This window comes from Pogoniulus pusillus, chromosome 10, assembly GCF_015220805.1.
Source record: "Pogoniulus pusillus isolate bPogPus1 chromosome 10, bPogPus1.pri, whole genome shotgun sequence".
Classification (NCBI taxonomy): Eukaryota; Metazoa; Chordata; class Aves; order Piciformes; family Lybiidae; genus Pogoniulus; species Pogoniulus pusillus.
In genome coordinates, this window is record NC_087273.1 from 30,588,132 (window position 1) to 30,603,283 (window position 15,152).

Sequence of the window (15,152 nt, forward strand, 5' to 3'; positions counted from 1 at the left end):
TCACTGAAGCATAGTCTCACTAAGTGAGACCATTAAATGCTATGGGCGAAATGGAATTATGCACCCACTCTGCAGCTACAAGCTAAGCCAAGGAGACCTGTACTTTCTACATCCACGATGTGTCACTAGAGTATTCATTAGATATTTTGAAACTAAGCTGTAGACATTTCAGAGTTGGTATCTGAATCAGTAGATATAGAAAAACAAGAGAGAATGCAGGCCCCCAAGGAGGGATACAGGTGACCTGGTTACCAAGGTTATGGAAAAGGCTGAAGTACTCAGTGACTTCTTTTGCTCCAGTCTCTGCCAGTAACCATCTGAATCACACGAGCCAAGTCACAGAGGGCAATGTCTGAGTCTGGGGAAGTGAAGAACCACCCACAGTAGGAGCAGATCCAGTCCAGGAGCATCTAGAGAACCTGAAGGTGAACACGTCCATGAGATATATCCACATGTCCTGAAGGAACTGACAGCTGAGGTTGCTGGGCAAGCAGCCATCATGTTTGAGAAGTTATGGCAGTCTGGTAAAGTTCTGACAGACTGGAAAAGGAGAAACATTACCCCCAGATTTTAAAAGGGGAGCAAATAAAACCCAGGGAACTGCAGACCAGTCAGTCTCACCCCTGTGCCAGGTAAGATCATGGAGCAGATCCTCCTGGTAACTGTGCTAAGGCACATGGAATACAATGAGGTGATCTGTGACAGCCAACAAGCCCTCACAAAGGGCAGATTATGTCTGATGAACCTGATGGCCTTCTGTCACAGAGTTACAGCTCTGGTAGGTATGGGAAGAGCAAGTGGCATCATCCACCTGGACCTGTGCAAGGCATTTGACACTGCCTCGAATAACATCCTTGTCTCTGAGATGGAGAGACCACTCAGTGGATGAAAAACTGGCTAGTTGGTTGCCCTTGAAGATGTCCAGGTGGACATCAGTGATGAGTGGAGTTCCTCAGGGATCTGTTCTGGGTCCAGTGCTGTTTAACACCTTTATCAGCAACATGGACAATGGCATTGAGCAAGTTCACCAGCGACACCTTGAGAGAGGTGATTCCGCCTCTTTACTCTGCTCTTATGAGACTCATCTCACAAACTGCGTCCAGTTCTGGTGTGCCCATCATAAGAAGGGCATAAAACTGTTGGGAGAGGTCTAGAGGAGAGGCACAAGGACAACCTAAGAGCTGGAGAGTCTCTGCTATAATAATAGCCTGAGTGAGCTGGAGTTGTTCAGTCTGGAGAGAAGAAAAGTGAGGGGACCTAATAGTTGCTTTCCAATACCTGAAGGGATCCTACATGGAAGCTAGAGAGGGACTTTTTGTAAGGGTGTCTAGTGACAGGACAAGACTGAATGGTTTTAAGACGAGGGAGAGTAGTTTTAGACTGCTGAAACCTTTGCAGAAAGAGTTCAGTGAGCGTTGGATGGGAGACCAGATCCAGTAAAGGTAGAAGATATCAGAGATGATTATTTAGGGCAGTGCAGGGAGTAGTAGGAAAACACAAGCGACCCAGTACTGCAGCAGTTCTAAGCAGTGTTGTGAATTAATCTTTATAACTTCATGTGGCATTGCAGGCCTGAGGCTGTAGAAGAATATTTGCCCATCACTTCTAATCCTGAAACAGGTCCATGAAACAAATGTACTTCCTCAGCAGACAACAGAGACTGGGGAGGCTTCCACTTGTTCCTTTTTTGCACAAAATGGGCTATCTCAACCTTTCATGGGAATTAAGTCTGCCAATGGAACACAGATGCCTAGAAGAAAACCTACAGTCTCCCCAAGTTGTAGGTCTGGCACAAAACAGTTCCTAAAGATTATTGTGGCAAAATGGTATTGCTCTCATAATCTATGCCTAAACCAGCTGTCAGGGAAAAGATACATCCCTGTGCTCTTCTGTCCAGAGGGTCATCCTTGTTGCTACAGTTCTTAGTTTCCTGCTCTGGGGAAATGACTGACATTAAGGATAATGAATGTACTGACTCACACTTCTGTTAGCAATTAAGTCATATTAAAGATTCTCCTTCTGTGTGGGCGAAGGAAGCTGGGCCTCATTAGAGGTTCAGAAGAAAAGATCAATGTACTCATTAATGTGCTAGAAAATGACAGCCAGGATCTCTGGATTGGATTTCAGACTGTGTTCTAGCTGCAATCTCTCATATGACAGTTCTTCTTCTAGATTTAATCAGTATTTGTTCCACCGAAAGAAAAACAATTCATATCTATTCACCACTGTGTATCACTGTCGTGGCTTTAGTTACCTCAGTGCAAAATTGAGGATGAAAGCTAGACAGAATTATTCCCTGTATTTTTGTAGGAAGGTAGACAACATGCTGAGAAATAGAAGCATTGAATTTATAGTGGCAATCGTTGCTCAGGGAAGTTCATAATCAACTTTTGTGACCTGCTAAATCTCGCTGAGTAAATAGGACAGGTAATTTTGTAACCCTTGGCTCTGAAGCTGGAGAAAAGCTGCCTTGTTTTTAAGTGCAAATTCTCAAAACCTTCAAATCTATTTTTTTAACTTCTTCATACTTGCTAAATGCTGTGTGTACTGAAGACTGGTGAATGAGGGGAAGGCTGCGGATGTAGTCTACCTGGACTTCTGCAAAGCCTTTGACACTGTCTGCCACAACAAGCTCCTGGCAAAGCTGCAGCTCGTGGCTTGGACAGATTCACTCTGTGCTGGATCAAGAACTGGCTGGATGGCAGAGCCCAGAGATTGGTGAATGGTGCCACATCCAGTTGGCAGCTGTCACTTGTGGTGTTCCCCAAGGATCAGTGCTGGGCCCAGTCCTGTTTGGCATCTTTATTGATGATCTGGGCAAGGGGATTAAGTCCAGTATCAGTAAGTTTGCAGATGACATCAAGCCAGGAGTAGGTGTTGATCTGTCGGAAGGTAGGAGAGCCCTGCAGAGGGACCTGGACAGGCTGGATGGGTGGGCAGAGGCCAATGGGATGAGATTTAACAAGGCCAAGGGCAGGGTTCAGTGCTTTGGTCACAACAACCCCAAGCAGCACTACAGGCTGGGGACTGTGTCTGGAGAGCATCCAGGAAGAAAGGGACCTGGGGGTACCAATAGATTGTAGTTGAAGATGAGCCAGCAGTGTGCCCAGGTGGCCAAGAGAGCCAATGGCATCCTGGCCTGCATCAGGAGCAGTGTGGCCAGTAGGACAAGGGACGTTATTCTGCCCCTGTACTCAGCACTGGTCAGGCCACACCTTGAGTACTGTGTCCAGTTCTGGGCCCCTCAATTCAAGAAAGATGTTGAGGTGCTGGAATGTGTCCAGAGAAGGGCAACAAAGCTGGTGAGGGGCCTGGAGCACAAACCCTATGAGGAGAGGCTGAGGGAGCTGGGGTTGTTTAGCCTGGAGAAGAGGAAGCTCAGGAGTGACCTCACTGCTGTCTACAACTACCTGAAAGGAGGTTGTAGCCAGGCAGGGGTTGGTCTTTTCTCCCAGGCAGCCAGTGACAGAATGAGAAGGCAGTCTCAAGCTGCACCAGAGGAAGTTTAGGCTGGACATTAGGAAAAAAATTCTTTACAGAAAGAGTGATTGGCATTGGAATGGGCTGCCCTGGGAGGTGGTGGAGTCACCATCCCTGGAGGGGTTTAAAAGGAGTCTGGGTGAGGCCCTTTAACCGTGGCACTAGTTAATTAGAAGGCATTAAGTTGAACTCAATGACCTTAAAGGTCTTTTCTAACCTGGTTGATTCTGATTGTCAACCCTGGCCTCTTCCACACTCAATTATATTGATTACAGTTTGACTAATGAGGTGACTTTCTGGATTTCAAATATTTCACTGTTAGCCAGCCTCCTGAGAGAGGAGAATGCTGAACTTGTTATATCTAGAAGAAATACTTAATTTGCTAAAGCAGATTGTTGACTCTCAGTGCAGTCATCACATGCTTCAAAATAACACATCTGACACTTTAGGAAGCTGTTCTGAGTGCTGATTTTTTCCCAGATCTTGTCCAGGAGGTTTGGCTAGAGCTTCGGTACCATTCTGCAACTGGATGCAACAGTAGTAGCATGCTGACTACAGAAAGAAAAGCAATAGATTACATTTGTGCATGTCCATCTAGTCAGCATTTACCAACAATACACTGTTCTTCTGTACATCTCTTTTGAAGACTACACTCAGATGTAGCACTGGGGGTGCTGATTGATACCCGCCTGAACATGAGCCAGCAGTGTGCCCAGGTGGCCAAGAGAGCCAGTGGCATCCTGGCCTGCATCAGGAATGGTGTGGTCAGCAGGAGCAGGGAGGTCATTCTGCCCCTGTACTCTGCACTGGTTAGACCACACCTTGAGTACTGGGTTCAATTCTGGGCCCCCCAGTTTAGGAGGGACATTGAGATGCTTGAGTGTGTCCAGAGAAGGGCAACGAGGCTGGGGAGAGGCCTTGAGCACAGCCTTATGAGGAGAGGCTGAGGGAGCTGGGATTGTTTAGCCTGGAGAAGAGGAGGCTCAGGGGTGACCTTATTGCTGTCTACAACTACCTGAGGGGTGGTTGTGGCCAGGAGGAGGTTGCTCTCTTCTCTCAGGTGGCCAGCTCCAGAACAAGAGGACACAGTCTCAGGCTGAACCAGGGGAAATTTAGGCTGGAGGTGAGGAGAAAGTTCTTCCCTGAGAGAGTCATTGGACACTGGAATGGGCTGCCCGGGGAGGTGGTGGAGTCGCCGTCCCTGGGGCTGTTCAAGGCAAGGTTGGACGTGGCACTTGGTGCCATGGTGTAGCCTTGAGCTCTGTGGTAAAGGGTTGGACTTGATGATCTGTGAGGTCTCTTCCAACCCTGATGATACTGTGATACTGTGATGTTGCTGTCCTGGAGTCTTGTATACCCCTAAATTGCTCTCCCTCCATGACTTGAATGGGAGAGGAAAAGCCACCTGGTTCCCCCTGCCCTCGCCGGCCCTGCAGGCATGAAGAGGGTGAGCAAAGGGTCCTGCCTGCACGAGGAGTGCCCCATGCAGTGCCTGCACTGGAATCAGGCTAGGATTGGCTGTGCCCCTTTCGTGCCTACGGAAGTGGTAACTCTGCTCTTTGTCTAGAGAGGGTATAAATATTGGGGGGCTTCCCGCCTTTGGGGTTCCCACCTTGGAGTTCATTCCTGCCTGAGACTTCTCCCTGCCTCTCACCTGGCTCTCTGCTGTCAGCCTGATCATGAGGTATTCTGGCTCAGCTTTATTAGTAAGAAAAATACTATTCATTAATAGCTAAAGCCTTTTCCAACTTCTGACTTCCAAAATAGTCAGGTTATTGATGGCATCCCTGTAGGTATTCTCAAGGCAACTGAATCTGGTAATTAAAACCAAATTCATTTTTGTATATAGTTTGGGGGCAGGCTTTTGGGAAAATAAAACAGCTCCATTTTTGTATGAAAGTTCCTGACTCGGCCACATTAATTCCCTACCTCTGCAACAGCTGCATGCCAGATAGTAGACAGCAGAAAGTTTACATGGGGGGAAGGTCTTTCTAAAAAAGAAAATCCATCATACAGTTTGTTATTAATTCCCCCCCCCCCCCCCACTCTTGTCAACAGAAGTTGAACAAAGACATTCCCTCATATTTCTCAACAACTGCTCTCCACTAGGACATACTCTAGGACCTCAACACCCTTCTTGTAGTGAGTGCCCCAAAGTGAAATTCAGTGAGCTTAGTGGCTCCACTAAGGAGAACCAACCAGCAGCCATAGACAATATCAGAGTAAACACCAACTCTCTTCCTACCTAACCGGGGGGCCACCAGGCCCCCCGGCCTTTGTCCACCCCCCATTCTCCCAGCATGTACCATGGGTACTCACCAGTGATGGTAGGAGGAGGATCCCTCTGCCCAGCTGGGCACAGCTTAGGGCTTCTGCCTATCCTGGGGCCGATTAAAAAGGGGAGTGAGCAGGGAGGGCAAAGTGGCCACACCTGGGGTGGGAGGAGACTCCAACAGAGCCCAGGTGCCCTGGGACTTGGGGAAAAAGGGAGCAAATGGGGTGGGTGGGGTGGAAGTGAGGCAGATATGGTGTTCTAGTGTGATCTGGTGTATGTGGTCCTGTTCTGGCAGGGGGTGGGACTGGATGATCTTTTGAGGTCTCTTCTAGGCCCTAACACTCTGTGATTCCGTGTTACTTGCATAACAAACATTCAAGGGTGAGGTATATTGTATTTTCCACTTCATAAAATGTGAAGAATGGAGTGAGCTACTCTACTATGGAAGGCAGCTCCATGTTTTGTACTCCTCCATGTTCACGGATGTGAGCCACATACTAAGTCAAAGATGGTGAGTTTTGACTGTTGGGTTGGTTGGTTTTGGTTTTGGGTTGGCTTTTTTGTTGTTGTTGTTTGGGGGGGTTGTTTGTTTGGTGGAATGCATCTTTGCTCAATCTCCACTACATAGATAACAAATTATGTGGGGAAACAGTTTTTAGAAACCTTGTTAGACTTCATTACCTGTTTTGTCCATCCAAAGTACTCAGCCATATGCACTGCACACTAAACACCACAAAGGGCTTTCTACCCTGGAACTGGGTATTTCAAATGATATAGCTTCAGATGATGTCTAGGAAATCCAGCATTTGTCTTGATTAATTTTTCTATATCTATAGAAATTGATTCATGTTCCCTACCCACACAGATTTGCTCAAGTTTCTCATTACCCTTTATCCAGAGTGTGCCGCGATGTCTTCCTCCTGATCTGAGGCATCAACCAACACTGAGGGATTATGTGATGCATGATGCTTTCTCTTCACCACTGCCCTTGGGGACAATCTGCTTATAGAGAGCCATCTGATTCACAGATGATTCTATCTGTAAGCTCATTTCCGTACAGAATACTACAGTTTTTCAAGACCTGGGAACAGATATGATGAGGCTGAAGAGAGCTAGTGAGGAATGGAGAAGCAGTTTAATACAACAAATAAAACAGATGAACATGGGTTGGTTTATCGCTTCACATTTTCCCCAGATAGCTTTTTTGTAGTACTTTGATTTGTGAAATTTGGGTAAGATGAACTGGATTTGAGATGTGTGCCCAAACCTATTCAAAGCTTGATAGACTGCTTGATAGTTTTGTTTCAGTAAGATCCAGGGGTTTCGCAGCATCTGTCTCAGATAAGCTTCGGGGACTTAAGCAATTTCATCTGTCTTTGCAGACATCTATCTCTTAATTTAGCTTGTCTGCCTAGGCTAGTTTTTCTTCAGCACAATGACCCTTGCTGTGTTTTTTGACTCTATCATTATGACAGGCAAATATAATCTTGGCAGGGTCTTGCAAGCAGTGTTGTAATAACATGAATTCCATGAAAAATATAAGAACCAATATATACTCAAGGCAAAACATTAATAATGATTACTTTTCTTTACTATAAATGAGAATGGAACACATAAATGTTAATTTTAAAAAGCCTTTTATTTTTGTTTCTGAGCATCAGAGACCTACACTAAAGCCTACACTATCTGAGAGGTACAAAGGTAAAGGTAGAATAAGAGGATGGAAGAGCAATTCCAGATTATGGACTCTCATAATACAGTTAAATATGAAGTCTAAATGTCAGCTAAACACAGCCATTTCTCTTTTCCATTTCTAAATGAAACATCTTCTCTCATCCCTTTACAAAATCTCTTGCCTTTGGAATTCATATCATTCCACTGTTTGAAAGGAGAAAAACCCTGGGGGAAGAAAAAGCAATGCATTGTAAAGCTTTTGGACAGAGCCTGCTGCATTGCAAGATGATTTTGTAAGCTTACTGGTTCATGAAATGTTAATGCTTTATCTCCTATACAGTTCTCACTGCAAAGTTACTGAGCAGCTTGTGCACCATGTGGCTTTGTTCTAATTTTTTTTTTTCCAAAAGATTCTTTCAGCCTTTAATGCAGTGGAAACCAATAATCATAGTGACATTTTCCCTGCAAACCTCACATTTAACCATGACTCTCTCCTGATGTCTGTAGTGCAAATCCTCCATCTGACTGAAATGTAGCCTGTTCCATTACCCTCTGAGCACAGGAGTATGTACTAAGGAGGAAGGGGTTTATTGAGGTAAGCAGTGCTGTGCTTTTCCAGTTACATTGAATTCCACTCAAGCCTAATTAAAGTAGAATGCAAACAGAAGAATTTGTCCACAGCTTCCCAAAACAGTGTAGCCACAAGTTATTATAAAAAAAAATACATGTGCAAAAGTGAAGGAACATCTCACCTGCTGCATTTACAGTCATAGAATAAACCAGGTGCGAAGAGACCTCCAAGGTCATCCAGTCCAGCCTAGCACCCAGCCCTATCCAGTCAACTAGACCATGGCACTAAGTGCCTTATCCATAGAATCATAGAATCAACCAGGTTAGAAGAGACCTCCAAGATCATCCAGGCCAACCTAGCACCCAGCCCTGTCCAATCAACTAGACCATGGCACTAAGTGCCTCATCCAGGCTTTTCCTGAACACCTCCAGGGGTGGCAACTCCACCACCTCCCTGGGCAGCCCATTCCAATGCCAATCACTCTCTCTGGCAAGAGCTTCCTCCTAACATCCAGCCTAGACCTCCTTCATCAGAACTTGAGACTGTGTCCCCTTGTTCTGTTGCTGGTTGCCTGGCAGAAGAGACTAACCCCCACCTGGCTACAGCCTCCCTTCAGGTAGTTGTAGACAGCAGTGAGGTCTGCCCTGAGCCTCCTCTTCTTCAGGCTAAACAACCCCAGCTCCCTCAGCCTCTCCTCACAGGCCTTGTGTGGCCTCTCACCAGCTTCAACACCCTTCTCTGGACACGTTCCAGTATCTCAACATCTCTCTTGAATTGAGGAGCCCAGAACTGGACACAGTACTGAAGGTGAGGCCTGACCTGCGTTGAGTACAAGATTGTGTAGGAAAAAAGTCTTTTTTCCCTTTTTACATGATATGATGTCTGTTTTGAGAGTTATCATTTGGAGCTTAGGTCTTTGTCTCCTGTTTTGGATTGCCTCCACCTGAAATCTTCTCCATTACAGCTTATTTTAGCTTCCAACAGGGAAATGCTCCCACAGTGCACCTTCAGGTATGAATATACCTCTTCTTGTTCACCTTTGTCCTCCCCTCCCTGCCCTTTGGTGGAGCAGTAGCTCTCCTCTCCTCAAGGGTATCCAAATAGACCTATTCTTTTTGCTCCAGAGCTTGTTTTAATCTGTGCTTATGTAGGGGATAATCAGAGAATTTGTCTTACTAAACCCCAGATGTTTTTTCCCCTCCTCCATTATGTATATACTGTTTTGTTAGCCAAAGAGTTGCTGCCCAGCTAGAAGTAGACAATACTTTCCTTCAGTGAGTAAAAGTCTCTTCTCCTATTTTTAATGACTGTTTGCCATATTTCAATGTGGAATGTAGGTTTCACTGCACTTCTTTATACTATATCAAGTTGTACATTAAAACAATAATCAAAATACTTACATATAGGTGCTTTCCTTCATCTTATTATTGGCTGAGCTCTGCTTGAACTGGCAACAAATTCTGGTAACTGATCTCCAACCTCCTACCCCAAAACACTCCTTTGTACACACTAATGGTTAGAAGATACTTTAAAAATTACATGTATAGCTTTATCAATTTAAGGACAGGGTTATATTGGGAGAGATGTAAGACTAACTTGTGCTATTAGGAATTATAAGAATGCAGTGATTCCTGATTAAGTTAAATAAAACACTAAGTGCAAGGTCCTGGATCTGGGTCGAGGCAATCCCAAGCACAAATACAGGCTGGGCAGTGTCTGGCAGGAGAGCAGCCCTGAGGAGAGGGACTTGGGGGTGCTGCTGGATGAGAAGCTCAACATGAGCCAGCAGTGTGCACTTGCAGCCCAGAAAGCAAACCAGAGCCTGGGCTGCATCAGGAGAAGTGTGGCCAGCAGGTCGAGGGAGGTGATTCTCCCCCTCCACTCCACTCTGCTGAGACCCCACCTGGAGTACTGCATCCAGCTCTGGAGCCCTTATTGCAAGAAGGATGTGGAGATGCTGGAGCATATCCAGGGAATGGCCACGAGGATGCTCAGAGGGCTGGAGCACCTCTGCTATTAGAACAGACTGAAAGATTGGGGGCTGTTCAGTCTGGAGAAGAGGAAGCTCTGAGGTGACCTTATTGTGACCTTCCAGTATCTGAAGGGGGCCTACAAAACAGCTGGGGAGGGACTTTTTAGGATGACAGGTAGTGACAGAACTAGGGGGGACGGAGTGATGCTAGGGGTGAGGAGATTCAGACTGGACTGGGGGGTAGTTCTTCACCATGAGAGTGGTGAGAGCCTGGAACGGGTTGCCCAGGGAAGTGGTTGTGGAAGCCCCATCCCTGGAGGTGATTAAGGCCAGGCTGGATGGGGCTCTGGCCAGCCTGCTCTAGGGTAGGGTGTTCCTGCCCATAGCAAGGGGTTTGGAAATAGATGATCCTTGTGGCCCCTTCCAACCCTGATTCTATGATTGATTCTATGAGTCTAAAAACATTGAAAACTTCAGCAGTGGAAATGTCAGGGTTTCTCTGAAGTGATATTGCTATCCCTGAAAAAGAACTTAAGATAGGAAAATAGTGTTTTCCAGATGTTGTTGAAAGATTGATACCAGAGACTTTGATAAACAGAAAGTAGTGTCCTAACATTTCTTTTTCAGTATTTAAAGTTTCCAAGGAAATCTGACTTGATTGCAAGAGAATTTTCCCACCGAATAAGTAACATCTCAGATTTGGAGCCTTATGATGAGTCAGAACTAGTCACTGTGCAATCACTAATTCAGTATATATGCTTAATGACTGTAAAGGGTTAACCCTTCTGGGAGAGTGGTCTTGACCCTGACCCCAGGTCCCCCTAACTCCTCCCTGGGGGTGAGCCTTAACCTTACTTCAGGTGTAGTGCTTAGCCCATTCCCACTTGCTGTCTAGCCCCCTATAAAAACAGAGGAACTTCTGTTTCTTTCTTTCTTGCCCTGCCTCCCTGCTTGCCAGCATCACTTTCCTGTTCCTGCTGCTCTGCTGCTCTTTGTTTTTACCAGATGGCCATTAGTGCACAAGGTGGAAAACCCATTGCCATCAATCTGGTTGCATATATATATATATATATATATATATATATATATATATATATATATATATACTGTGTCATCTTTTCCCTTTCCTCTACCTTGTTTGTAACTCCCCTACCTCAAATGCCTTCTATTTATTGTTAACGTTTTCTCTTTTAACTTCCAAACTGAAGCAAGACTATTTATTTGGGTGTGCTTTCCCTTTTTCACTCTACATCTAATTCTTTCTCTTTGAAAAAAGGGAGAGAGAGGGGAAAGGCCTCCTATAAATTGTTATTGGTTCTATTAAATATTTGAGTCTCTGGGAAATTTAAACTAGAACTGAGACAATAACTTTGATTCTTTGAAACTCTATTGATATCCAGCTTAGAGCATGTGTCTGAATCCCACTGGAACTGCTGTAAGGATGTCCTTAAATGTCTTTTGTTAAGTAGAACTGGGAAGGAATCTTGTAGATCCGTTATTCAGATCTTGCACCTTCTTTCCATCCTTCAAAAATTAAAATCCCTGTGGCTGTTTCAGCCCTGAAAGGGTTAGAAGTTTCCAGAAGATGCAGTCTTTTTTTTGTTTTTGGAAACATAGTCCTCTACCTGAAGCATCTTCTTTCCTAGAAGGATTAAGATCCTGACAGTGTAAGTGGTTGAATAGGAATGTCAACTTTCTCCTGTCACTGCTGGGCAATCTACTGTATATGCATGACCCTTCCCAGTAATAAAGAGAGAGGTCTGGCCAATAGCTGGGTTTGTTAATTGCCTCTGTGCCAGGGCTCTAACAGGGCTTAAAGAGCCCTCCTTGTTATTTCACTACCCTGAAAGGTCTCTCACTGTGGCCGTTTGAGCTGATCCTCTAGCTCAGACATAGGGGAGAGATGAACATTCCAGGGATAGGTCACATAAATGGCAACAATAGATAAATTAATATAATTTCATTGGAGCATCAAGAACTTAATGTCTAGAAGCACAGTTTGTTCTGCCCCTTCTCCCGCTGGCTTCTGCTGCTGCAGTTTCACCTATATTCCCCGGCTGCTGTTTTGGCTACTGCTGCTTTGCTGCTTCGCCGCCGCTTGATCCCTCCCCCATCTCCCTTAAGGTTATTGTATTGTTTTTTTTTCCCTTCCTTCCTTCTCTAGTTATTATTTCTCTTTACATTGTTGTACTTATACTATAAGAAAATACAATTTCATCTTTCCCTGACTTTCAAAAAGAAGGGGGTTTTGTGTTGTGAATTTTCTTCCCCGGGGGAGGGATCAGCCCAAACCCGGGACACTCACCCAATACATATGCTACCTCAAAAGTGAGTAACTTAACAAGAATTTCACTTCAGTCTTCTTGACTTGAGACACCTGCCTCAAACACTTAGGACAGGAAGCCACAACCAATAACATCTATTTCTTCATGGAAAATCGATACAGACAAGGAGAGAAGTATGGAAAAATGTATTGGGTATTTTTGAGTTGATCGAATGTGTTCAGAATTTTATCTCTGTGCAGAGAAAAAAATGGATTATTTCATGGATCTAAAGGAGAAAAAAACAGCTTTGTAATAGATAAAAGTGATCTTCTGCATCAATACACTAATGGGCATGTCAGGTGCTCACAGCTGCATATGACCTTTGTGTGAAGTATCTTGATTTTCACATTTTCCTTTCCCAAACCATCTGCATTTATTTCCCAAACATAGTCTTTTTTTTTTCCCTCCAATTGATGGTTGGAAAAATGAAGGAAAATAGCTGGAGTTTTTCTTCAATAAGATTAACTTTTCAAGAGAGAAAGGTTGTGATGGTTTGGGTGTTACCTGCTCCCCCACACTTTGGAAAATCACCCAGACTAACTCAGTGGTTCTGGAAATTGAATGAAGCTTTATATTTACAGCTTAGCACAATATACAACCAGATATTTACAATCTATGCTGCTATAGACAGAAATATACAAGGTAAAAGGTAATGCAGAAACACTACAGCCCTCCCACAAACCTGAGTCCCCAGGAGGAGCTCCCAACTGCCCTTCCACCTTCCTCCCACCCCTCAACCTTACCCAAGATCTTGCCTTACATTTTAGGTAGTATGAAGGGTCAGCCAGGGGGGTTAGGAAGAAGGTGGATTAGTCACAAAGATGGCAGGTTAGGTTAGAGAGAGAGAGAAGTTTGCAAACCCCAGAGAGAGACTCTGTTATCTATATTTTTGTTCTTGTTCTTATACATCTCAGCAAGCCTATGAGTGAAGTAGACATCACCATTGTTTTCCTTTTCACAGCCTGTTATCTAATTCTCATCAGAACATTCTAGCGAGGCTTAAACTAACACAAAGGTACATTACATTTTCCTTTCAAATACAAAATAAAATACCAAAGGTACATTACATTTTCCCTTCAAATACAAAATAAAATACCAGAATATATCAAATGAAAAGAAAATCTTCTATTGCTTGCCCTGGAGAAGTGTAACATCCACTATTTTTGCCTCTCTTCAGACTAGTTTAATCTGAAGCCTGTTACGACAACTGAAAAGCAGAAGCTAGACGTTGAACTAGGTCATACAAGCTGAGGACAACTGACAGATAGCCTTGAAATGGAGCCAGTGTGACAGTTTCTGTAGGAAAAGGCAGGTGGCAGTGCATCTATATCATATGCGGACAGATAACGTCACTTTCACAGACCTAACAGCACAGTGCCTCTCTTGAGCAGTACATCCACATGTGTGAAAGGATCTTGCTGGAACAGATCATCTTACAAAAGGCAAATTCTCCCACCTTGACAACTCTTCCTACAGTAAATGACTTTACAACTAATGTCATTGTTTTTTCATAGGAGTACTTGTAAGATAACTGCTCCACACCACGGTATGGATTTGCAAGACCTAATCCTAAAGTGAGCTTTATTTCAAGTACAGGCATGTAATAATGGTGCACTGTGGTACTAATTCTCAGTGTTATTGGATAAAGCAGAACAGTTTATTTACTTTGTGATCTAATATCAAAAGGATATACATAGAGAGAGGCTGGCAACACAAAAATAATTTTCCTCTGAATTTACTGCTTTGCATGGGAGATTATGGAGGTTGTGAATTTGCTATTATTCTATTATTGAAGAAATGGAAGACTTCATTAATAGACAGTGCTGAGTGAGAAACATAAAATATCTATAAACATTAATTGATGCTTGCTATGTTTCATTTTAAATTAACATTTCACTTAAACAGCAGCCTTATGACAGAAGTTATCATGAAAATACTCTTTTCTCCTCCTTAAATAAAAAGGTTTACAGCTTTTTTTTTTTTTTTCTAACTACTGTTATCACTCTGAATTAAATCTCTGGCAGCAGCCACACATCACAGAAAATTCAATTCCTCACCCTGAAGAACATACAATCTCATTAAGCTGACATTAAAATCAACATAGATCAGCTCATTAACTTAAGCGAAAGAAATTGATTGCACCAGCCCAGATTTAGACTTAAGGATCACAGTCACATACTGCTCTGAATAGGCAGCTTCAGCAAATCTCAGTGCAAGATGACATTTGGCAAGCTGTTCTTTACAAGTGGAACACCCATTGAAAGCACTTGATTTCCCCCACTCTAAGAAGCTTTCCACTGAAAAGCAGGATGCTTTTTGGTGCCACTCCCAGCACTCAGCACAAGCAGAGTAAAACACAAGATTTCCAACGAGGCTACAGAGATTATTCTCAGTTTCTTCAGCCTTCAGGATCAGCAAAAGAGGCACAATCCTAAAAGGGATCCTTTGAGATTATTCTCAGCTTCTTCAGCCTTCAGGATCAGCAAAAGAGGCACAATCCTAAAAGGGATCCTTTGAGATTATTCTCAGCTTCTTCAGCCTTCAGGATCAGCAAAAGAGGCACAATCCTAGAAGGGATCCTTTGATCTTTGCAATTTATTTTCAACAAAGCAAGTGTGGAAAATTATTCTAGAATAGAATATATTGACCATTACATATATTAACCATTTTTTAAAGACACATAATGATTTGCAAACAGTGATTTCTATCCCACGTGATGGCAAAGCCAGGAACTAACTGATAGCCACGAAGAAAAATGTTTGCTCATTGTTAAAATGTATTTCTTTTCCCCATCTGGTTGCAGAGTAGGTTGTATTGGAGCCCTGAGTTTGTGCCAAAGCAGCAGAGGTTTTTTTT

At 43.8% G+C, this 15,152-nt stretch overlaps 1 long non-coding RNA gene across 1 annotated transcript; it reads right to left on the reverse strand.

Annotated features, from left to right (window-relative positions):
- Nucleotides 1-3,559: 3,559 nt before the first annotated feature.
- On the reverse strand, nt 3,560-5,838 carry LOC135179025 (uncharacterized). Its single transcript, XR_010303865.1, has 3 exons — nt 5,800-5,838; nt 5,410-5,471; nt 3,560-4,032 (listed from the first exon to the last, which is right to left on the reverse strand). It is a non-coding gene; the product is annotated as an uncharacterized LOC135179025 (long non-coding RNA).
- Nucleotides 5,839-15,152: the final 9,314 nt, after the last annotated feature.